This window comes from Kogia breviceps, chromosome 6, assembly GCF_026419965.1.
Source record: "Kogia breviceps isolate mKogBre1 chromosome 6, mKogBre1 haplotype 1, whole genome shotgun sequence".
NCBI classification, from domain to species: domain Eukaryota; kingdom Metazoa; phylum Chordata; class Mammalia; order Artiodactyla; family Physeteridae; genus Kogia; species Kogia breviceps.
Genome location: NC_081315.1, coordinates 83,304,745 through 83,330,438, shown reverse-complemented (window position 1 = coordinate 83,330,438; position 25,694 = coordinate 83,304,745). Strand labels below are relative to the sequence as shown.

At 40.6% G+C, this 25,694-nt stretch overlaps 1 protein-coding gene across 10 annotated transcripts in view; it reads right to left on the bottom strand.

Annotated features, from left to right (window-relative positions):
- Positions 1-25,694, bottom strand: part of RBM47 (RNA binding motif protein 47) — a 170,253-nt gene that overhangs the window by 63,588 nt on the left and 80,971 nt on the right. Inside the window, exon 1 of one of the 10 annotated variants that reach the window (XM_067036218.1) lies at positions 22,232-22,299. The exons of 8 other annotated variants lie outside the window; for them this stretch is intronic. The gene's annotated coding sequence lies outside the window, so the exon portion shown is untranslated. Of the gene's footprint in view, positions 1-22,231; positions 22,300-25,694 lie in introns of those variants that run through there. One more of the 10 variants, XM_067036225.1, reaches the window with a different exon arrangement.

Genomic DNA, 25,694 nt, shown 5'->3' with positions numbered 1-25,694 from the left:
AATTAGTACAAGAATGATCACAGCAGCATTATAATAGCCCAAAAGTAGAGTCAACTCAAATGTCTATCAACTGATGAATAAAGATAAATAAACTACATCTATTCATACAATGGAAAACAAACTACTCAGCAATAAAAAAGAATGAAGTATTGAGACATGGGTGAACCCTGAAAACATTAAGCTAAGTGAAAGAAGCCGGTCATAAAAGACCACATATTGTATCAATTCCATTTATATGAAATGTTCAGAATAGGCAAATCTATAGTCAGAAAGTAGATTAGTTTTGTATATGGCTGGACTAGGGGGTGGGAAGAAAAGGAAAGTGATTGGTAATGGGTACAGGGGATTTTTTTAGAGAGTTGATGAAAATGTTGTAAAATCTGTTGTAATGATGGTTGAACTACTCTATAAATATACTAAACCCATTGAATTGTACAGTTTTTAAAAAATTTTTATTTATTATTTATTTTTGGCCACATTAGGTCTTTGTTGTTGCGCGCAGCTTTCTCTAGTTGCGGTGAGTGGGGGCTACTCTTTGTTGTGGTGTGCAGGCTTCTCACTGAGGTGGCTTCTCTTGTTGCGGAGCTCAGGCTCTTGGCGTGTGGGCCTCAGTAGTTGTGGCTCGCAGGCTCAGTGGTTGTGGCTCGCAGGCTCTAGAGCGCAGGCTCAGTAGTTGAGGCACACAGGCTTAGTTGCTCCATGGCATGTGGGATCTTCCCGGACCAGGGCTCGAACCCGTGTCCTCTGCATTGGCAGGTGGATTCTTAACCACTGTGCCACCAGAGAAGCCCCTAATTGTACACTTTAAATAGGTGAACTATATCCCAAATAAAGATGTTACTTAAAAAAAAAAAGCCAAGCATGTGAGAGTGGAAGGATGGCAGATGCTACACTCACCACCCCTGCTTCAGGAGGATCTATTTCAAAGGCTTCCCCTAAATCTCTTCCATTCCAACCCTCATGTCCAAGAAATAGCATGCAGACATGCAACTGTGGAAACTGTGATTTTAATGTTACATATTCTCCCTTGCTTTCATCTCAAACTAGAACCATATATAGGTAAAATCTCACCACACAGAATAACCCTACAGAGAAGGTTCCATTATGACAATGATTTTTTTATGTCCTGTTGGATGGCTTAGTGCTCCAGCTCTTTGTTAATCTCACTGTGAATAGCTTTCCAAGAAAATGCTTTCTCTGGTCCCTGCTCACTCAGACTTTGTGACACAGTCCCTGATGGTGTCTGCATATGCGTGTGTGTGTGTGTGTGTGTATGTGTGTGTGTGTATGGGCGCATGTGCACTGAGGACGGGAAGTGCGTGTGTGTGTGTGTGTATGGGCGCACGTGCACTGGGGACGGGAGTGCCGGGGCCAGAGCACTGCTAAACTGAGCAATGTATAATTAACCTCCCTTCCCAGCCCCAGCAAGCAACGACTCTCTTCATTGTTCCCTTATATTTCCCCTCCTAAGTCACCATCATCACTCCAGCCAACCTTCCTTTCTAATAATCCAGAGTGGTTTAGCAGAAAGAAAACAAGACAGAGTCCGGTATACATGAGCTCAAAAACTAACCTTAGGGGCCTCCCTGCTGGCGCAGTGGTTGAGCATCTGCCTGCCAATGCAAGGAACACGGGTTCGAGCCCTGGTCTGGGAAGATCCCACATGCCACAGAGCAACTGGGCCCGTGAGCCATGGCCACTGAGCCTGCGCATCTGGAGCCTGTGCTCCGCAACAAGAGAGGCTGCGACAGTAAGGCCCGCGCACCGCCATGAAGAGTGGCCCCCGCTCTCCGCAACTAGAGAAAGCCCTCACACAGAAACGAAGATCCAACACAGCCAAGAATAAATAAATAAATAAATAATTTTTTTAAAAAAAAACACCTTATCACTTTCCACTTAGTAACCTTGGGCAAGCCTCAGATGTTAACTTGTAAAATAAAGATCACACAATACCCAAATTGTTAAAAAATATTTCTAGAGTTCCCACTGTGAGCTGGGTACTGAGAACACACACCTGAATAAGACAGACTCTGTAGCTGAAAAACTCATAGTCTAGTAGGAGGCACAGAAATACAAACAAATAATATTACAGTACAGTGTGATAAATGTGATAATAGATGGTATCATGAAGGAGGGAATGACTGATTCTCTTAACAGTTGAGAAAGAAGAAGGATATGGTATGGCTGTGGGATTTCACTAAGACAGTGGGTCCACAGAACACTTGGCACACAGCAAGTGCTCAAAGAGTGTGAAGTTCTTCCACAAAGTGCCCTAGGAATGTACACGAAAAAAATTTTAAGTTTTGTCGAGAGAGATAAGAAACTGGAAAGGGCTGCTCACTGCTCTGGCCAGTTATTACCAATGGTTAATTCAACTAAAGAAAGGTGGGCATCAGTGTTTTATTTCTTCCTGCTCATAAATATGATAACTAAAAACATATTAATTATAATAAATCTAAATTATAACAAATAAATGTGGATGTTCTGGGGTAATATTATGAATTTTAACATATACTTCTAACTTTACCAAATTAGAACAGTAAAATTAGAACCAGTAAAATGATCCAAAAATTCTTGACTCTTCATTCAGTCATTCAATAGATAGTTTTTCACTCCCTATTATGTGGTACCACACAAAGGAGATATAAAATTGAATTTACCACAAACTTCAAATGACTAGGAAAGAGAATACAAATCCTTAATAAATGTAATGCTGACAGAATAGCATGTTATATTTATTCCCCCCCAAGGATTATTCAGGAGGTTTTCTTGCTCTTGAAACAAAGCAGCAAGATAATAATGTTCATAATACTGGTTCCTTCCCAATCAGATCTGTACTCTTATGCCAATTCTAGAACTAGATATTTGCAAATGGACGTCCCCTTGGTGGAAAAAAAGGAAATGATAAAGTTTCTCAATAGAGACAAGTCAAGTACTCAGTGTTCTCAGAGTAAAATCTTGGGGAAATGATAAAACCTCCAGCAGTTATCAATAGGCTTAGCTACACAGATAAACAACCCTGAGAGTTGTAAATCCATGCTAGTAAATGGAAGTGCAAGGAAGGTGGTGTAATTCAACTTTGGAGTCTGAGGCATAAGATGTGGGAATCAACTAGGCACCTGCACTGAGGAAAGGGAGCTCAGGAGTACAGCAGACACCTACTTTCTCCTGCGATCCACCCTCTCATGTCTCCTATCAACAGACCCCTCCATGTCCCAGGACTCAGGGACACGTCCAGGTGTGGTACCATGCTGGTGAATCAGAGTCCTTCTGGGGATGAGAAAGCTGTGGGGTTTTCCATAGGAATGAGAATTGTTAAAACAAAAAACCAACACAGAGGACAACAGAGAGTAGAGAAAAACAATCCTGATGACCTCTTTTGACTCCTTTGATTTAGTCATATTCCACCCCTTGGAATTTCCAGCTAAGTAAATATATATGTATATACATAATTTTATGTATAGAATTTAATTTGATATATTTGTTTGTTGATCGATTGCTTAAGCTATTTGGGATTGGATTTCTGTCACTTGCAACCAAATGAATCCTAAGTAGCAAAGGGTCTCACTACACCTCTCTTCCCTGGTATGTATTATCATGGGATGGGGTAACCCAGGTCACATAGTAATCTCACCCAACCCAATTCACTCTTCTCACTCATTTTTCCAGTTGAACAAATGTACTCTCCAGGTCTTATAAAAAGCTGTCATTTTCCCTCCTTAATTCCTTTAGTAAAATTTTACTCTATGCCTCTTTGCCCTTACTGAAAAGGGCATTTCATCCTTTTTGGTGTAACAGAAGAGTGGTGCTAATATGACTTATCTTTGAAGAGAAGTGCTGACACTCAAACAGAAAATTAACAAAGGACATTCCAATAAAGAAGTCTCCTCCTAGAAATTCTGTTGTGAAAAGTGGTCAGGTCTCTCTCTCTGTAGAAAAAATTTATAGAAAATTCTCATATTCCTGGAGACAGTTTTTTTTTGCAATTATTACAGCCAAATGTCACTAAAGTGCAACCCCTTAAAGGCCCTGTTGCCTGTTGATCCCATGTCTGCGCCTGCCGTCCTGAGCAGTGTTAAATGGGATCGCTCAAAGGAACAGAAACAGGCCTCTCACCTTCCGAGATGGCCCACACTCTGTCTTCGGAGTGTGCTTCTTCCATGGCTGCTCTCACCTTTTGAGACGGACCACACTCTGTGTAGTGTGTATCTCTCTCAATAAATAAATCTACCCCTTACCTATTTCCCAAAAAAAAAAAAAAAAAAAAAAGAACAGAAACAATTGATCATCTTCATTTTTCTATTTCCTTTTATTTTATCTGCCTTCTCCTGCTTCCCTCTTAGGAAATAAAAAGAGAGGGCAGATAAGAATAAAGAACAAAACCTGTTGGGAGGTAACTTTTACAGCAAACTATGGAAAATCTGTAAGAGAAGTTTTGACCAGTGTTGAACCAGATCAGCACCTGTGTGGGCTAAGCAGTGGTTCGCTCATAAACCTGTTTATCTATAGAGCAAAGCAAGGCTATCAGCAGAAACGACGGCTTCTAAACTGTCATTTGGTCTGAACTATTATACATCAGCCTTGGCTGAACAACCTTGGCTAGAGATCTTTAAAAAAAAAAAAACAAAAAAAAAAACCTAGAATTTGTGGAGGGTCCTGGGCCTTGGTAGTTTTTAAAAGCTCCTTCTGGTGATTCTAATCTGTAGCCAAGGTAAAAACCACTCATCCATAAAGACATCCAAACAAACTCTTTATCCAACCATCACAATTGTCCGGGGCAGCTTGGGCTATAACCAAAATGGCCACTAATAATGCCCTGGGTACTTCCATTCTTTCTTCTCCACAAGCAGATAATTAAAGCCATCAGTTCTGAAGTCTTTACTGCATATCAGTTTGTACTAAGCACTTTACATACATCATCTCTAACATTTGCAACCACCCTAGACAGTAGTACCATTTCCAATTTTAGCACCAGAAATGGAGAAATGTAGAGGTAAAGGAATTCACTACACAGCAAATAAGTGGCACAGCAAACCCCAATCTAAGCTTGCTCTGTCTCCACTATAAAGATAGCCCCTCATCTCTGTGTCTTTAATCCAAAATTGGTATCCTTCTAATATCCCACCACGTGTGCAAATACATGACTATTTAAACACTGGTGAAAACTCAGAGAAATATATATAAATTCAAAGAAAGTTTCCTTCATTTTATATGATAAACTGTAAATGCTTATTGTTTTAAAAAATTTCTCTAATTCTAGAAAGAGACAAATGTCGAGCTGTTACCAGCCTACCTTCAAAACTCTATTGTCCATTTACAATTTGAACTTACTTTATTGAGCAAGCTGGTTTTACTTAGTCTGGTGAATACACAATTGATTTGGGCCACATATCATCAGTGAACTTTCTAGTAATACATATCCCAGGATACCAGTTACCTAAACTTGATGCTTCTTTAAATTCCTTTTCATGAAAAATGCTTAAATTACTGGTAAATCTAGAAATTCCCCTTAGGGATCCTTGGAAAGCAAACTATAGTACAGCATTCTATTAAACACTGTTAAGTATGACAGTTGATATAATAATAGCTTCTACTCACTAGGAAACATAAGGCGTGTGCACGCGCGCACACACACATACACACGCACTGTGTGACTGTGTGTGACACTGTGTGTGTCACTGTGTGACTGTGATTTGGTACCTTTACAAACTGGAGCAGATCTTACAGTTAGCTTCAGATAAGTCTTATTCAGTTAGTTTACACCTCCCTGTGGTATTACCACCTCATGCCTCATGTTAATAATAGGTACTTAATAAATACCTGTTGAATGAACACATAAATGCAGGAGGGGACTGAAATGCAAAAATTAGGGAGAAAGGCTACCTCAGCAGAAAAACAAAACTCCACACATTCATTCAAAAATAAATCAAAAAGGGTGAAATTTAAGATCTACAGCATATGGATCTTATACTCTACCAACAGGGCTTTTAGATTCCAAAATGTATCATTTATTTACATTTTCAGGTACATGGAAATACATACATGGAGAAGTTTTCCTACATCAGAAATGTGACTTACTGTTTTAGACTTTCTTTTCCTAAAGACTCTATGAGGAACCTGTTACTACTTCAGAATCACATCTTATTTAGTTATTCCTCCACTGTTCCCCAAGCACAGAGTCTTTATCACAGCAGACAGCATATTCTGCTTATACTACAACTGGTTGTAGACCAGTCAGTAACCTTAGTTACATTACAATGGGTTTTTGTTTTTTGGTTTTTTTTCGGTACGCGGGCCTCTCACTGCTGTGGCCTCTCTTGTTGCGGAGCACAGGCTCCGGATGCGCAGGCTCAGCGGCCATGGCTCACGGGCCCAGCCGCTCCGCGGCACGTGGGATCTTCCCGGACCGGGGCACGAACCCGTGTCCCCTGCATCGGCAGGCGGACTCTCAACCACTGTGCCACCAGGGAAGCCCCATTACAGTGTTCTTGACGTTGGGGGTTTTGCTTCTATTCATTAATTCATTCAATTCACTCATTCATCCATTGACTGTATTGTGCTTTGCCCAAGAGGAGGTACACAATGAATCAGCAATATCACAGACACTTTACAGCTGGAGAACACCATTTGGCACTCCTACATTGTGAACAGCGTGAAGACCAAAAGATATGTCTTATTCCTAACTGTGCCCTCAAAGCTTAGCACATATTTGAGAAATGGTTAATGACGTGAACCACACCTTAGAGATCATCTTGCTCAACCCCTCATTTCCTTTTGGTGACTGGATTATTTCTCAAGGCGACAAAGTTACTAATTGGTGGTAGGGCTAGCACTAAAGGTCAGATTTCTTTTCTCCCAACCCAAAGTTCATGTAAAATTCACTTTATGATTGACTCCAGATCAATTCACAGCTCAAGTGGCACTGTGATAGTTATTTTCCTGTCGCTCAAAAGCCCACTAGTGTCTTTAAAACCACATCCCTTCGAAGCTCCAATTTATTGGCAAAACACTGCATCTTCATGGGAATGCTCTTCTTAATTGAACACTGTGAGTTTTTCCACTTAGGTGAAGTCCTTAACATCATAATAATGAAGATAAATAATAAATTTTGGAACTTCCCTGGTGGTCCAGTGGTTAAGAATCCACCTTCCAATGCAGGGGACGTGGGTTTGATCCCTGGTCGGGGAGCTAAGATCCCATATGCCACGGGGCAACTAAGCCCATGTGCCACAACTACTGAGCTCACGCCTCAACGAGAGAGAGAAAACCCTCACGTCGCAACTAGAGAGAAACCCAAGCAGATCGCACAACGTAAGGAAAAAGATCCCTCATGCCTCAACAAAGATCCCGTGTGCCACAACTAAGACCCGACGCAGCCAAGAAAAAAGGAAAATAAATAAATAAATAAAATAAATATTTTTTTTTAATTAATGAAGACTAATAATAAATTGTGGGACTTCTCTGGTCGGCCAGTGGTTAAGAACCTGCCTTCCAAAGCAGGGGACGCGGGTTCAATTCCTTGTCGGGGTACTAAGATCCCACATGCTGTGTGGCCAAATAATAATAATAATAATAATAATCTGCTAAGAATAGGAGAATGGATAAACAAACTGTGATATAGTCATACAATGGAATATTGATCATTAAAATCAGATACATGCAATATCATGGCTCACTAGCTTATTAGCATTGATCATTAGCAGAAAACATGCTGAGTAAAAGGAGTCTTACACAGAAGAGTACATGCTGAGTAAACTCCATTTATATGAAATTCAAAAACAGGCAAAACTAATATCTGGTAGGAAAAGTAACATCAGCGGTTGACTCTGGGAGATAGGGGTAGGTAGGGGCAGGGATTGACTTGGAGGGGGCATGAAGAGAACTTTCTGGAGTGATGGTAATGTCTTTATCATGATTGAGGTTTGAGTTACACCGGGGTATGCCTTTGTTAAAGCTCAGTAAATATACACCTAAGATGAGTGCATTTCATTTTATGCAAATTTTATCTTAAAAAATTATAAACAAATATTGAACTTTAGTCAATGAAGTATTTCAGGGTAAGTATTCCAAAGTTCAGCACTTTGTTTTTGAATGCCATCAAAAAAATATAATGAATATATGGATTGAGGAATGGATTAAGGGGTAGATAATGATAAAGCAAGTATAGCAAATGCTAATGGCAGAATTTAAGTTTTGGATATGTGGGTGTTCATTGTAAGATCCAAATTTGCTGTATGTTTGAAATTATTATAATAAAATAATAAAATGTTGGTGAAAAAAAGAGACTTAAGCATTCTCTGGGGGCCTTGTTCAAAGCCTTAATGAAGAAACCAAATGCAAAAAGAAATTATTAAGACAACTAGAGCACATAATTTTTCAAATTATTTGAGTTTATTTACTTTGAAGTAAACAGTTAAAAAGAAAAAGCCTGAGTTTAAATGAGTATAACAAAAAGGGAAATTGACAAAAGATGGCAGTATACATTCATCTCTATTTTTAGACAAAAAAAAAAAAAAAGCAAGTTCCTAACATCACCAAGAGACACAGTTCAACTTTGCAAACAACTTGCATAGCTGATAGCTGATGAAAGACAGGTATATAAGGCAATGCGAAGTCCTGAATCCCATTCGTCTCCATAACAAACATGAGCACTCTGGGGGAGCACTACTAATCCACCTCCTCCATGGCGGGGCCAGGCCCAGAGCCACCCCCTCCCTGGTACAGTCTGCTGATGATGGGGTCCCACCTGCTCTACTGATGTGATATCACTTATGTGTGGAATCTATAAAAATGATGCAGATGAACTTATTACAAAACAGAAATAGACTCACAGACATAGAAAACAAAACTTATGGTTACCAAAGGGGATGAGGGAGTGGGGGAGATAAATTAGGAGTTTGGGATTAACATATACACATATAACATATACTCTACGTCAAATAGATAAACAAGGACCTACTGTATAGCACAGGGGACCATACTCAGTATCTTGTAACACTCTAATGGAGAAGAATCTGAAAAAGTGTGTGTGTGTGTGTGTGTGTGCACACACACACACACACACACACACACACACACACACCTCTTTATATATATACACCTTTATATATACCTTTATATATACATATATATATCTGAAAAGGTATACATGTATACATATATATGTATATATAACTAAATCATTTTGCTGTACACCTGAAACTAACACATTTTATATTAACTATACCTCAATTTTAGAAAGGTTAAATTTTAAAAGGAGGGGGGCATTAGAAAACATAAAAAAGACAACTGGGAAACGTATATGTGAACTGGGTATTAGATGATAACAAGGCATTACTGTTAATTTTGTTGGGTATCATCATGACACTGTGGTTAAGTAAAAATATCTCCATATTTTTAAAGATGCATGTTAAAATACTAGAAATGAAAATAATATGATATTTTTATTTGCTTTAAATGACTTAAACAAAGGAGGAAGGGATAGATGACACTGAAGCAAAAACTTAAAAGCTATTAAATCTGAGACACATGCATACTGGAATTTATTATATTTATTCCCTCTAAATTTCAATGTATATTAGAAAATTTTTGAATTTTTTGAAACCAATTAGTAAACACATATTAAGAATACAAAAATCAAAGGGCTAATTTCAAATGTTTGAAATAATAACATTCTGTAATTGATGTAACAGCATACTTCTTTCATTAAAAGATTGATTTGTTTGTTTATTTAGCCATGCTGCACAGCTTGCAGTATCTTACTCTCCCGACCAGGGATTGAACCCAGGCCACACAGTGAAACAGTCCTAACCACTGGACCCCAGGGAATTTCTCCTAGATTTCCTTTTTAAAATTAAAGTGGGGCTTCCCTGGTGGTGCAGTGGTTGGGAGTCCGCTTGCCAATTCAGGGGACACAGGTTCGAGCCCTGGTCCCGGAAGATCCCACGTGCCATGGAGCAAGTAAGCTCGTGCACCACAACTACTGAACCCACGAGCCACAACTACTGAAGCCTGTGTGCCTGGAGCCTGTGCTCTGCAACAAGGGAAGCCACTGCAAGAGAAGCCACGCACCACAACGAAGAGTATTCCCTGCTCACCACAACTAGAGAAAGCCCGCGCACAGCAATGAACACCCAACGCGGCCCAAAATAAACAAATAAAATGAATAAATTTTTTAAAAAACTTTAAAAAAATAAATAAAATTAAAGTGAATCTAAGTTCGATTTGTTACTAGAATTTTTAAAATTCTTATGACTCCTTTGAATGAATTAGAAACACCCAAGTCATAACTGCAGGTCTTAGAATTACTGGGTTAGTCATATTAAATAAAGATAGCATTGTCATTCATTCATTCATTCAGTGAATGTCTCTTTTGCAAACTCCATAGTAATATAATTATAACTACGAAGAAACACTCTGTATATAAAGAATTCCTAAAACATCTTTAGGAAAAACCCACAGGCAGGCCCAAACAATTCCAACACATAAGGTGTGGCATTTAAAAAATACAACCAGTAAGACTCTGCGCTTCCACTGTAGGGGGTGCAAGTTCAATCCCTGGTTGGGGAACTAAGATCCCGCATAATGCGTGGCTCAGCCAAACAAAAATAAATAAATAAATAAATAAAAATAAAACCAATAACACTTTCATCTACTTGATCCTAAACAACTCGACTTAATATTGTATTCAATGAACTGATCTGAGGTCCAAACAGACTGGTTATGTAGGTAAAAGCCTTACTGAAATAACCACACAACACATGGGCATCTGAATTTACCGAACAGATAAATTAGAAGGTGATTTAGGTCATGTAACAAAATAATTTTTTCTTTACAAAATGATCTACCCCAGTACTCTCTTTTGCTTCCTCAACACATTGAAAACTCGATTGGTTTGCTAGATTTCCCTTTAACCACAACTTTTTAGTAATAAATCCATTACAGAAAACATAGACTATGGGCCTGTGGTCTATTCTTTGGCCTATGTCATGTCTCTTATTCAGGTTTCACTTGTTGATGAATTTCAAGTTCTAAGTTTTTGAAGAAATGTCTGCAAAGGGAATATGTACTTAAACTGGGCTCTGGAACAATTATGTTCTTTATGGAATTCCACAATGTCAAAAAAAAAATAGTAGTAATATAAAACAAAAGCTCCAGGTGACTGAAGGTTTAATTTGGAGTCCAAATGTGCACAGGAGATCAGATGATGGTTTCATTTATGATGAAGAGTAAAATAAAAACAGGGAAATACTCCTGGTCTTAATTTGAGCATAATCAAAACTTGAACTTGATCATTGCAACCTAAGGCCATACACATCTCATATAACATGAAGATGAAAGTTATAGTGAAGGTTGTTTGGCAAAGAAGATGTGAAAAACAGAAATAATGGTGGCATATAAAACAAATCCAGCAGTTCTGTTGCTTATGGTTCTAATCTCAGAGGATAGAGGGATGCATGGCCTTTACTTCATACTCTCAGATCCTGAACAGGTTAATTTAAAAAAAAAATTTTTTTTTTGCAGCACGCAGGCCTCTCACTGTTGCGGCCTCTCGCGTTGCGGAGCACAGGCTCCGGACGCGCAGAATCAGCGGCCACAGCTCACGGGCCCAGCCGCTCCGCGGCATGTGGGATCTTCCCAGACCGGGGCATGAACCCGTGTCCCCTGCATCAGCAGGCGGACTCTCAACCACTGCGCCACCAGGGAAGCCTCTGAACAGGTTATTTTGATCAGTGCTGTCCAACAGAATTTTCTGTGATGAGGGAAACATTCTATATCTGCACTGTCTAACACAGTGGCTACCAAGCAAGTGCTATTAAGCATTTGAAATGTATTGGTACAAACAAGGACCTAATTTATTTATATTTAATTAATTAAACTTAAACAGTTACATTGCATGTGGCTATTAGCTACCGTATTGGACACACAGGTCTAGATTCATAGGGTAGCCCCCAGACAGAAGAATAAGAGATTTGGGGCAGATTAGTAAGTCTTAGAAATGTTGTATCCAGTCTGGTAGAGGGCAAGGAGCTAATCAACGTCCTTTCCATTCAAGTGGTGAGGAGAAGGCACCAATATCATTTAATGCCCTATGAATATTTGAAGTCATCTTTTTCAAGATTCAATCAAGGTTCACATGAGAGTCAAATGAAGCTCAGTAGCTCAAGTGATGTTACTTTAGTCTTTTAGTTCTTCGTTACCAGAGGCAGAATTCCCTTCCTGACACCAATATTAATTAACCACAAAACCACTTCCACCAATTACACGCACACCTCCACCACAAGCCCCAGCACACACACATATTCTTTCCCCCATCTCCTGCTTCCTCCAGCTCAATTTCCCATCCAGGCAGTCTTAAGCATTAACACAGTCTGCAGCAAAACCGCCTGATTCTGGCCTGTCAGCTCACCAGAACGAATACACACAAAGGTCAAGTTTGGGCATTTTTAGCTGTTTTGGGTATGTCTGAAGTAGGTCTGCCTGCCTGCCTTCTAGGGTGGGTCTGCCGAACTGGACAAATCGCCTGTTGTATTGTAATCATGTCTACGTTATTTCCCAGAGGATATTTGTTTGATTGGTCCTTGTTATTCTGTTCAGAAAAGAGTACAGAACTTCATTCAATGAATGAGCCTGGGCTGAATTGAGAAGTCAAGTACGAATGAGGAAGTGGACAGGAATCTCCAAGTGTTGTTGAGAAATAAATGCCCTGGCTTGGCGCATGTTTTTCCCATCTCTCTGATGGGGGGTGGGACGGAGGAGGAGAGGCGGGGAGAGAGATTAATGACTGTGTGAACCAGTCACTGTTCAACGATATAGAACTTGAAAACAGTTGAATTTGTTAAGCCTGAACAGACGTAGGGCAGTGTTGCATCACAGGCTCAGAACCGGTGACTAAAATCTGACCTTTATATCTTCCCTCTTCTTTCACTCCCTGTCTTTGAGACAAGAACTACAAAGACTTGAAATCAGAACCTAAAGTTGAGAGAGAAGAACAAATGCAATAGAAGTATGATGAGTCTGCACTGGGCAGGGAAATCCTCCCTACAAGGTGGTCTCAAGGTAGAAGGAGGCTACATAGAGGTGAGGTCTGCAGAGGTTTTGGTGGCTGCTGATGGCCAGTAGTGGGTGACAGGAATTGGAAGGAGAAGGTTTCCTCCAGATCACGGAAGAAGATTATTCATGAAAGGTGAACTGCATACTCGCATTTTGGGGAGGAGGCAGTGGAGGAGAGCTGTGGGCACAAGTAACAACAGTCCTGGGCATTCTGAAAAGACTCAGAGGGTGCAAGAGTTCTTACTAGCAGCATGCAGTTGGAAGGTCAAAAAGCTTCTTCCCATGGTCACTGCTTTCTGCTCCCGTCACCTTGTACAGTGTTTACTCTCTTTATCTTGTGGCTCAGGCAGCAGGAGACTCTGAATTTCAGTGATCTTTAGAAATAACATTTTCATATGCTTTTTCTGATTATACAAAAAAAATCAGTGTTCACCATGGAAAACACAGAAACATCACACATGCGCACGCGTGCGCGCACACACACACACACACACACACACGCTGGGATAGATGATTTCTTATTAAAGGCCACAGGGAAGAAAAAGGATAGGATATGGAAATATGGATAATTAAATATAAAACTGTAAACCCTCTCTCTCATCATGGGTGGGAATTTGGGTGTTTGATTCTTCAGTGGTGTTCCTCTACATTCTTCTACATTATTTCTTTCAAACAGAATCCCATCCATGGGATTACTGGATTGAGCATTTCTAAGGTTCTTGATATATATTGCCTAACTGTTTTCCCTACTAGGTCATACCAATATGCATGGCCACCAGACATATATAAGGAAGTTGGCTTTCATGGCAGGAAAATGGTACCTCATTGTTGTTTTAATTTGCAGGTTATTTGCAAAACTGACTTTCTTCCTTATGTTATACACCAGTATTTCTCTTTTGTGAATTAGACTATTGCTTTCTACTTTTTTCTGTTGTTTTACTTCTCAGATTCCATGATAAGACCTTGTGAATAGAATACTGAATTAAAAAAATACTGAATGACTTCTTTGTGTTGAAAATCCTTCCCCATCAAAAATTATCACTATTAACTTAATTTGTTCACATTCCACTGAAATTTCTTATTTTGGTCACCACTTTTATGTGGCCCAGAAATAGGCCATTTGTGAAATATCTGTATGTGGCAGGTTTTTTACCAAAGAAGTGCTTAGGGCGGGCAAAGGACAGTCAACTTCTGAAGGCAAATTATAAAAATGAAAAAGGTTGTCTGTTGTTTTTTTTACTTTTAAGAATAAGAAGATGACTTAATTTTTTTTTTTTTTTAAACATCTTTATTGGAGTATAATTGCTTTACAATGGTGTGTTAGTTTCTACTTTATTCCTTAATTTTTCTTATGGCAAAGACAAAGAAGCGTTGGACTAAACTTCATAGGCCAGAATCTTCTGATATTTAATTTTTTTTCTATAGAATAACAGTACAATATCCAAATCTGTGTCATTTCCTAGAATTAAAAGCAAAACAAAACTTTTACTGCACAAACAGCAGCATGCTCCTGAGAGGCATACAATGTGACAGTACACAGATGAGATAGCAGCTAGAAGCATGGAGAAATTTCTGGAAGTCACAGATGAGCTGGAAGAAGGCCCAGGCATAAATCAATTCCTTGATTCCTGGTCAGTGTTCTTTCTATAGCCCTCAATTTCTCAGAGCCTGACATCTTCTACAAAATGTTTCATTAAAAATTCCAATGAAAACAGCTATCCTATTATGTAGCAAGTAAAGCCCTTATCATTTTATGAATGGGATTATATTCAATCATTTGTGATGTGTGCAGATGCCCTGTTTAACACCCTCATTATATGATCTTACTCTCTCTGACATATCTATTCAAACAACAGCAGGCACTGTGCCTATGAACCACTCTACTATTTGTTATTAAAAAATGAAAGAGTGGGCATTTCTTACAGCTTTACAATAAGAAGCCATTTAATTAGAGGAGTAGAATAAAAGCCTTTGTTTTGTTTCTAGTCAAAGTTTGCATTTGCAATTGACGATTGACAGCTCACTTCAACAATGGGGAATTTAAATGGTGAGGTTTCACAATCCTTAAGGGGGAAGAAAGTCTATGTGACAATGTTCAATCCACTGAATTCACTATTAAGTAAGAGTCCAGTTCCATTCACATGGGCCAACTTCCTTCCAGGAAATCCTGTTTGAGAGGAAGGCAAACTAAGATCACCTATGATGTGCCAGATACTTTCATATACTGCATGTTATCTCAATTAATCCTAACAGTAACTGCCAGAAGGTTGGTAAATTTGCCGAAAAAGTACAAGTGCCGTACAGAGAAAGCCACTGTGCTGGGAAGGGCAGAACGCTCAGCTGCTGGCTGGCTCTGATTTTATCACACAGGCCAAGACCAATATGTAGTCAACCTCATGACGGTGTTTTTTGGTACCCAACTGGCATCCAAGGTACCTTTCTGGCTGACTCAGTTTCTTTGAGACCATCCTATCTGCAGCCACACTATAGCTGTCTTGGGTGCTGGAAACCACTTGATTCCACTTCAAGACATGGCTGTTTGGTGAAGGAAAACAATAACTCTGATGGAGAGAAATAAGCAGTGGCTTTGAACACTTCTCTCTAATTTTCCATCATGGAACTGTTTTTTAGAACACAACAATCTTGAGAGTTAGAGAGATCTTGAGAATCACCTGGACCAATCACCTTTTCAAAGAGCTGCGCTTTCTTCCAGCATCCCCATCAGGGGTCCCCCAGTCTCACTGACGAAGAGAGGACCCTCTGAACTCAACACTTGACCACATGGCAACCAAATCTAGTTTTCCTATGGCTCCAAGAGTTAAAAAAAAATTTTTTTTAACTGAATACAACCCAGTACATGTTTTTGTTAAGTTCTAAAGGAAATGCCCATTTGTCAGGAAGATGTGTTGAGGTGAGTTAAGGCTTGTCAACAATTTGTTTTAGGGCTCCTGCACTTGTCTCCATTGTAACTGAGAAGATAATGGAAAGACACTATTTACTGATGAGAGGCAGGATGGCGTGGGGAAACTGAATGGACTTCGGGGTCAAACTAATCTGAGTGTGAAGGCAGATTCCAGCATTTACTAAATGATGTGGCTTTATTCAAGGCTCTTGAGCTCTCAGTGACTCAGTTCCCCCAATTGTAAAGGGGGTTAATGATTCCTAGCTTGCAGGTTTGTTTCAAGAATTGGAGATAATATACATATAGTAGCCAGTGCAATGCTTGACACATAGTAAGTGTCACAGTCAAGTGGTATGATTTGAGAAGCCATCACAGACCAAAGACGGTTTTGACGGACAGCTTTTTTTTTTTTTTTTTTTTTTTTTTTTTGCGGTAGGCGGGGCTCTCACTGCTGTGGCCTCTCCCATTGCGGAGCGCAGGCTCCGGATGCGCAGGCTCAGCGGCCATGGCTCACGGGCCCAGCCACTCCGCAGCATGTGGGATCTTCCCGGACCAGGGCTCGAACCCGCGTCCCCTGCATTGGCAGGAGGACTCCCAACCACTGCGCCACCAGGGAAGCCCAAGGGAGAGCTATTTTTAATGGCTGATACAGTTCAGCAAACACTGGTTGGGTGGCAATGTGATTGGTGGTCAGAGCTGGCAACATGGAGGCCGAAAGTCTGGATGTCACCTCTCTCCCTAACAAGGTGTGTGACCTTAGGTTCTTCTATTTCAGCTTTCTCATACACAAAATGGGTATATGTTACATCTCAGAATTATTTTTTTAAAGATAACTATAAAAATTTGGGGAAGTATTTTTTAAAGTATACAAGATATTGTTGCTGTGCTTGTTCATAAAGTTAAAAAGAATCAAATTAAATCTTCAATGACTGCTTTCAAGCATCCCATATGAAAGGGGATTTCTACTAACTAAGAAAATAATGATACCTTTGAAGCAAAGAATCTGGGCATCTCTTGCTTTTTCTAAAAGTGACTTAAAAAACAATTGATTGCGACACTCAGGGTATTCTCTTGTCTTCCACTGGGCATAGGGGGCCGCTTATCTGTGGCCTCACTGAAATGATGACCTGATCACACTGATCTGCCTTGCAATATTAATGCAAAATTAAAAACATAACCTCTTTTATTCCCAACTAGAAAAAAAAAATCTAAAGGGTGTAGGTTCCCTTTTGTTAGTCTAACTGAAGGACATTCTAAGCAAGTTTCTGATAAATTTTGAAGCAAGAATGCCTATACTTGTAGGATGGAAAATCAAGAAAGGTAGTAAGGAAAAGGAAATTTAGAAATTTTGTTCATTTCCAAGATGATCAGATGAATCAGAGAATTCAACATATAGACCCTTTTTCTGGGAGTTCAGATTTAAAACACTTCAAACCCCACATTTAAAGTTATGACTTTTGCCTCCCAGGAAATTTCTCAGCAATTCTGACTTGAAATTCACCTTCCTTTCTTAGGTGATTGCACATTTCTTTATGCATTGATATTGAAACCTGATCTTAAGGAGTTCCCTGGTGGTCTACTGGCTAGGATTTGGTGCTTTCACTGCCGTGGCCAGGGTGTGGCACAGCCAAAATTAAAACAAAACAAAACAAAACACCTCAATAGTTGCTAAATAGATTTTAGATTATACCATGCGCAACTCAAAAAAAATTCATAAGCCACAAAAATTTATTCATAAAGAAAAGTTTGCTTGTTTTCAAAACAAAACAAACTTTGAAGGGAAAGACAGAGAAAATGACCTAAGAAAAAGTCAGGTCAATGGCCAGCTTTCCAGCAGGAGGCACACAGGTCTGCACTAGTGTATAAAAGCTGAGTCTTTGTTAACGAGGTGGCATAGTCTCTGCCAGAACAGGATTGCTCTCTACTGTAACTAACCACTTGCGTGTTAGTTCAGACCAACTGTGAAGTCATGAAACTTTTCTCAGGCTCAGTTTCCTCATCTGCAAACTGTGGGAGTCACCTCCTGGGGTGATGGTTTCACTTAAGCAAACAGCCTGTGCAGAGAACTCTGCAAATTCACTCCCAGAAAGACTTCTCTCCTTCTGCCCTTTCAGGTGATAACATTTCCAACCCACATTTTATAAGATCATTTAATTTAAAAGGGCTGGCACACACAGGGAATAATTTGCAGCTCATAGAGTCATGTTTTTAATCCCCGCCCACCACCAAGTTTATTAAATTGTGGTGTATTCTTACAAAGAAACACTATGCAGCAATGAAGGAATATATTATAGCTACATAAAGTAATGTTGAGTGAAAGAAGCTGGATACAAAAGAGCACATACATATGATTCCACTTTTATGAAGTTCAAGAACAGCTAATGTATGGTGATAGAAGTCAGAATAATAGTTACCTGGAGCAGGGTGGGTGACAGGGAGGAGAGGCACAAGGGAGCCTTCTGGGACAGTGAAAATGTTCTGTACCTTGAACTAAGACTGGTGGTTACACAGGTGCATGTAAAAACTCAAGCTGTACACTTAAGAGTTGTTCATTTTACTGCCTTTATGTTATACTTGAATAAATAATATTTGAAATAATATTTTCTAAAGCACTTAATTTCATTACATGGAAGTTTTTCTCTCATGCATTCTTCTAGGCTCTTTTTGTATTTTGTATAAGTGATAAACTTATTCACTGGTACCTCATAATTGTAGGAATAAAATATTACTCATATATTAAATTTTCCAAATAATTGAATGTATCCATTTAAGCAAGAAAACTATTACTTTCTTGGATGAAAATCTTTATCAAATGATTTGTAGTCCTGACTACCATCTTAAACGCTACTGAGCACATTCCTCTTCTTGGTGAACCAAGGCTATCCTTAGAAACTTATATGGTTGAGCTGAGCTGAGAGGAAATGATGACTTCAGGGGCCATTGCTTCTAAACTGGGTGACAGTAATTTTTGCCCCTTCCCTGTTATCAGGGGCTATTTTTCATTGTTACATGCCTGCCGCTAACCTTCCTGGTTCTTATCATTTGCTTTCTTTCACTCATTTATTCATGTATCTGGTACCTGTCTTTAGAATGCCTAGTATGTGCTAAGCACTGGAGATATAGTGGTGAATAAGACACTCGCAATCCATAATGTAAGGGGGACTTATCTTATGGCAGAAGAGGCAAGTATTGATATATAACAAGGGTGATGACTATCTTAAAGGGGCAGGGGTATAGGACCTAATTTAGGGGGTCTGGAAAGGTCACCTTGAGGAAGGGACATTTAAGAACTGAGAGATAAGAACCTAGCCTAGAATGAGACCTCAGTAAGTACTTGTTGAATGAGTGAATGATCATTAGCTAACAAAGAAGAGTTCTGATTTATTGTGCACTGAGAAAACAGGAATTCTACTGAAAGATGTCTAAACCAAGAGCCAATGGCACAGAGTGAGGCCCGGACGGACATAATGGCATTAATTTTTTTTACTACTGTGATGACTGTTTTTTGCCTTAACTCAAGACCTTGAGTCACTAGACCAGTGAAGGATTTTTTTTTTTTTTTTTTCCCCCGTACGTGGGCTTCTCACTGTTGTGGCCTCTCCCGTTGCGGAGCACAGGCTCCGGACGCACAGGCTCAGCGGCCGTGGCTCACGGGCCCAGCCGCTCCGCGGCATGTGGGATCTTCCCGGATCGGGGCACGAACCCGTGTCCCCTGCATCGGCAGGCGGACTCCTAACCACTGCGCCACCAGGGAAGCCCCAGTGAAGGATTTTTAACTGTTGCTTGGTTAACCTATACAAATTCAGTTTTCACCAAAACAAAACCAGCCCAAAATAGCCCTGGGTATTTTTTTTTTTTTTTTTTTTTTTTTGGCGGCGGGGGAGGCGATAAGCAGGCCTCTCACTGTTGTGGCCTCTCCCGTTGCGGAGCACAGGCTCCGGACGCAGGCTCTGCGGCCATGGCTCACGGGCCTAGCCACTCCACGGCATGTGGGATCTTCCCGGACCAGGGCACGAACCCGTGTCCCCTGCATCGGCAGGCGGACTCTCAACCACTGCGCCACCAGGGAAGCCCTAGCCCTGGGTCTTTATGATGATTCCTCTAGTTTGCCTGCATAATTCTGATCCCAAGTTCCCATGAATGTGACTTAACTAGCACAGTCACCCAAAAAGGTGGGTGTCACCCACCCACACCTTCTGGTGACAGCTCCGTCCAAGCAAGCCAGAACAACCATGACTCCTTGGGCATTACCGCATGTTGAAAACCACCGCCTAATTTGGGGCCTATTATTGTCCCTGGAGATTTCACCTTTATGACATATTACAAACCAAGAACTTGCAGTCTAAAGGACAGAAGGAACAGATGACAACAATCTTTGTGGAGAGACTTTACTCAAATATACGCCTTATAAAGCCAGCCTGATATAGAAGCATTATTAACATATCACATGGAATAGCAACAAAGTTTAAAATGCCAGAGATAGGGGCCAGTGTACGCAGGGTTTAATTGGACGTCTGAGTTGATCAATTAACAAACTACCATGTAACTGCACAAACTCCTAATGAAAGATGTAAATGTAGCCTTTGCTGACCTCAGTTTCTTACAATTCCATACAGATCTTTGGGACTCCTAATTTTAAAAAGCCAAACAAAGGAACTGCACTGAATAGGATTTTCCCAGTGAAATAAAGGGAAACAGGGAATGACAAGTATCTAAAGGTGATTTATTTTTAGAATTTTTTCCAGTCTTTATGTTCCTCTGACAAAACTTCAAACATAAAACTGTATCAATCTACTTCAGAGACAGTGGAATTAACACGAGTTCCTTCACTGGTCAGGGTCTATTTTGGATTTATGAGGTATCATTGAAGGTCAAAAGTATGACAGACTCTTAAGCAATCTAGGTGCATCTCCAGGACAGACAAGTAGACAGCAAGTATTCTTACCTCTGTTTTGAAATTTTAGAAGAGGTAAGAAAAAGATTAATCTGATTGCGGCAAGTTACCTAAACTTCCAGTAGTCAGGATAGTGAAATGACACAATGCTAAATTCAATTTTCTGATATTCATATAAAAATAATTAAATCTGCTCTCCCTCAGGTGAACTGGATGTCTTTGGCCCTCCACAGTTGTTTGATTTAGTCCCATTTACCTAAATACACAAAGCCACAGGGATGTTTTTCCCATGAAGGAAGTTTCCTCTAATTTTGAAACAATCATTTATTCCAGCCATTTTGCAATGACTGGGAACTTGTCAGAAGACTCTCAGCTTCTTACTGCCAGAATCACTGGGCAAAAGAGTACCCAAATCACATTCTTTCATAATCAATATGCTTGCAGTCTAATCTTAACTTTAGTTCCCTCTTTATGCTGAGGTCTCCCACCATAAGATAAACAGACTAAAGATTCCATATGCTTGTTACACCACAAAGACTATACTGCAACTTCTTTCCCCAGAAACTGGCCATTACAGAAATCTTTTGCAGCTATTCTTTTTCTAGATCTTCCTATCTCCTGTTTGGGTTTTAGCCACTAATAACACAGTTCCAGGTATCTGTGTCCAGGATATCATTATTACACTTGATCAAATGTAAACATTTGATTACGGCTCTAGTTTTATCATATACGCTCATATTTTCTACAAAAGAAAAAAAATAAGCTAGAATAGAAATACTTAGTATTCCCAAGAAATACTAAGTCATTAGTTTCTCCAAAACATGTATGACCAGTATATAAAGCTACTCCTAGCAACTGTGTTCTAAAAACAAAATGTGAGGAAGAAGCAGTCTTTCAAGCTGACCTTTAATCAGGGTAGGGGATGGGGGAGGAAAAAAAGTTTAAGAGTATTTTCAAGCAACCAGAGCCACCATTTAGCGAAAGCTTTTCATGGAATGAGTCACGGGGTATAATGAAGCGCAAATCCCAAGGTTACACGTCGTCTCCTAGAAACTGCCGCACCTGGCTCCGAATTCTTTGCTAGAGCAAATGCTACGTACGTTCTGATTCAAGCCCCTGGAAAACCTCAAGCACAGATAGATTTTACCTCCTGCTCCATGACACACACCTGCCCCTAGTAAAACTGAAAACAACATTTGACTGAAGCTGAAGATTACAATTATCAGGGGACTCCAGGCCACGGAAAAATCAGAGTTTGCAAAGCAATCACTTGGCCCCCTTCATCCCCTCACCGTTCCCGCCCCTTCAGCAGAAGGGAACCCGAATCGGTACGCAGTCTGAAATTCTAAACATGTATAAATTCTAAACTATGAAACAAGTACCTGCCAAACACCTGGAGCGCTCTTTCCCCGGCTCGCTCTCTCCTCCCACACGCTCTGGCAACGGAATGCCCTTCAAAACCATGGCTCAGTGCTTTTGGTAAATGTTTTACGAGACACTAAACAGCCTTGAGTCCCACCCTCAGAGCAAACACCATTGAGAAAACACAACATAATGGTCGCAGAGATATCGTGTGATGTGCAATGATGCAAATGAACAGGCGGGCTCTATTTCCACACTTCCCCTTAAGGGGAAAAAAAATCCCAGACTTGCAAGGGGTGGGATGGAGGGCGGCTAGAGGAAGGGCTCGCAGAAATAAACCTTAACACTAGAAGAGTTTTGTGTGGTGTTCTGTTTTGGTTAAAGCGGCATTATGATAAGCTCATTCATTGTTCTAATCCCCAAGCAAGTGTTGGCTTTCTAAATGAAAAAGTGTTAAAGGCAAGAGTTAACAGAGGGTAGAGTCCCCCAGTGAATCTGTAGACACCGTCGCAGCTACACATGTACTGTAGATTTCTATTTTTCAGAGCAAATCCGACTCCAAAAAAGCTTTTCACGAACCATCTTCCACAAAACACAAAATGTACTCCCCATTTTCCATATCCCTCAAGTAATTCACAGTTAAAAACCAACTCTGCTCCAAACCAGAAGTTTTGCATTCCATTCGAGTTAACAATTACAACTGGAGGATAACAGAAACTTGCTGGCACCGAATTATTAGCATACCCAGAATGTCAGGTGCCTCTTGGTACCACCAGGGTTAACAAGATAAAAAGAGAGGGTGTGCAGGGATCGTTGGCCTGATTTTACAGAAACTACATATGGACATGGCTGGAGTCTGGAGCTCAAGTGGGCCGCTTGCACCTATCTGCTCTTGGAACTGAGAAATGAGAAAACAGAATTATTGAGTGACCATCAAGCCTACTCCATGAAAAGAGACCAAGGCTGTAGAGAGGAGAAGAAAGAAGTGACTTTGGCTTTGGAATCTCACACACAGCCAGGTTAGGCAACTACGAAAACCACTTCCCTCGGCCCTACCCCCTAACCCCCTAACCAGTCCCCAGGAATACTTAGAATTCTGCATTTCATACCTTTAGTATATCCAGTGGAGAAAAAAGAAAACTAAACATAGAATTGCTGTCATGGCTTTTCTTCACACCAGCTGTGTGATCTTGAGCAAATCACTTAACCTCTCTGAGCCTGTTCCCTCATCTATAAAGTAAAAATGTCTAGAAACAGAAAAGATTTGCCAAAGAACTGACAGCACTCCCAATCTGAGAGCCTAGAAATTGGCATATACACATTTTCAAAGCATTTTAGGGTTGTTGTCCATTTTCTTCTCCCCCCACCTCATGTATATAAGTCTTATCTTGTTTTCAATTTCCTTGTATCACACATGCCTCAGGTTAGTGCTATGACTGATCTGCCTTGGGTGGGTATCCTAAATGCCCGATTATCTGCCTCTCAGGGGCGTGGTGAGGGGGCCTTCCCCGTCTCCAGCCCAAGCTGCCAGCGCCTGTGCTTTCACAACATTTCTCCTCTTGAATTCATCTTGCTCTCTAACACAGATACCTGCCTGCCTCCCTTTCCTTTTCCTTCTGTCTTATTTTTTTTTTCTCATTTTCTCTTCCTTTTTTCCCTTTCTACCCTCCTTCCTTTTCTGCCCTGCGTCCTTGAGAGAGAGATGTGGACAGTAATTATTCTCATCATCCTGTTTCTTCTGTTATTTTACATGATATATCAAACAAGCCAGTGAGGGAGGTGAGACAGATGTGTTATCATCCAGATTCTACTAAAGAGAGATCCAGGAAGATTCAACAGCTGGCCCGAGATCATGGGGCTGAAGCTCGGCTCTCCTGACAGGCCAGGGTTGCCCTACTGCCGTTCCTGGCCCTGACCACCCAACTCCCCACCTTCAAATGTACCTCTTCTCAGTGCCCCAAAGTCCCCACCTCGTCTAATCGGGTCTCACTGCTAATTGTGGCATAACCCCCTCTCAGAGCATTCTTCTCCTCATCTCCTTTCTTCCCCTCTCTGGACTGTCAAACTCTCACCCTGTTTTTAGGGTCTATCTCACTTGACCCCCATAACCCACCTCCTGGCTACTGCTGGCCCTGTGTGCCCTTCTGTAGGCAAACCCAAGAGAAGCAAATCTCCAAAGTGACAAAGCTGCATGACTGGGGAATAATTATTCACTTCATAGGAGTCTTTCCTTATTGGGTACCCATGCCATGCTGCACCAGCATTATTTGTGTGTATGTCAAAAGTTTTCTAGACCATAAGAGTATCCACCTCTGCACCCTTAGCATGGTGTCCAGTGCTTACTGTTAAGGAATATATTTGAATTATGAAGGAAAAAAATGTGAAGACATAATATCAGAATCCAAAGTAGTGCCTCCATGGAGTAAACTCCAGGAATGACTGGAGGCCCAAGAGTTTAGGGTTTTGATGTTGTAGGTTTGTTTTGTTTTTGTTTTGTATTCAGACAGAATGAGAAAAGTGGATTATAAAGACAGGGTAGCAAATAAACTAACCATCAAATCACTCCAGGAAACAAGAACCAATGATTTAAATGCCTACAATTCACCAGGTACTTGATATACAATCTCATTTAATTTAATCAAACAGAGGAGGAGGAGGAGATAGGGTCAAAGAGCCTGCCCGAGGGCATGCACTTTGCCAATCTGAGAATCAAAGCAGATCCAATCCCAGTCCTTGCTCTTCACCTGAGCCACACTCTCCTGACACAAGGACCCTGCAGCCTGCTCAGTCCAGGGACTAAGTGTCTGTTGCCCAAATCCAGAGACACCTGTGTATGCTTTCTAGACTCTATGAGAACCCATTCGGCCCTGTTCTTCAACTCCTTTTCCTTGAGTTCCCCAATCTCCTCCTTTCACCTTTTCTTTTTATCCCCAAGACAATCTGTCCTGCTCACTTTGAAATCTATTGACAAACTCTATTACTGGTACCCTCATTTGATCACAAAAACCATCCAGATAGTATGGATTTCCCTACTTCACGAAGCCTTTATGTTCATTTTTTTCCTATGGTCACAAATTTGATACTTGACTTTAAACACTGTATAGGTTGTGTTAAAATTCCCTGTGTTATATATAGCCCCGGTGTGCTACTGTATTCAAATATTCTACCTCTTGCTGTTCAGAGACTAAATTCTGTGTCCCTGAGGAAGAACCGTGCCTTCTATACCATATAAATGTTTTCTAACAGCAGTTTCCCACTTCCAGCCAGGCAATTCTAAATCGAGTTTTGTGCTATTGTTTTGGGTATGCCAGCATGTGGGTGTGCCCCTAGTTTTTTTTTTTTTGTTTTTTTTTTTTTTGCTACACGCTGGCCTCTCACTGCTGTGGCCTCTCCCATTGCGGAGCACAGGCTCCGGACGCGCAGGCTCAGCGGCCATGGCTCACGGGCCCAGGCGCTCCGCAGCATGTGGGATCTTCCCGGACC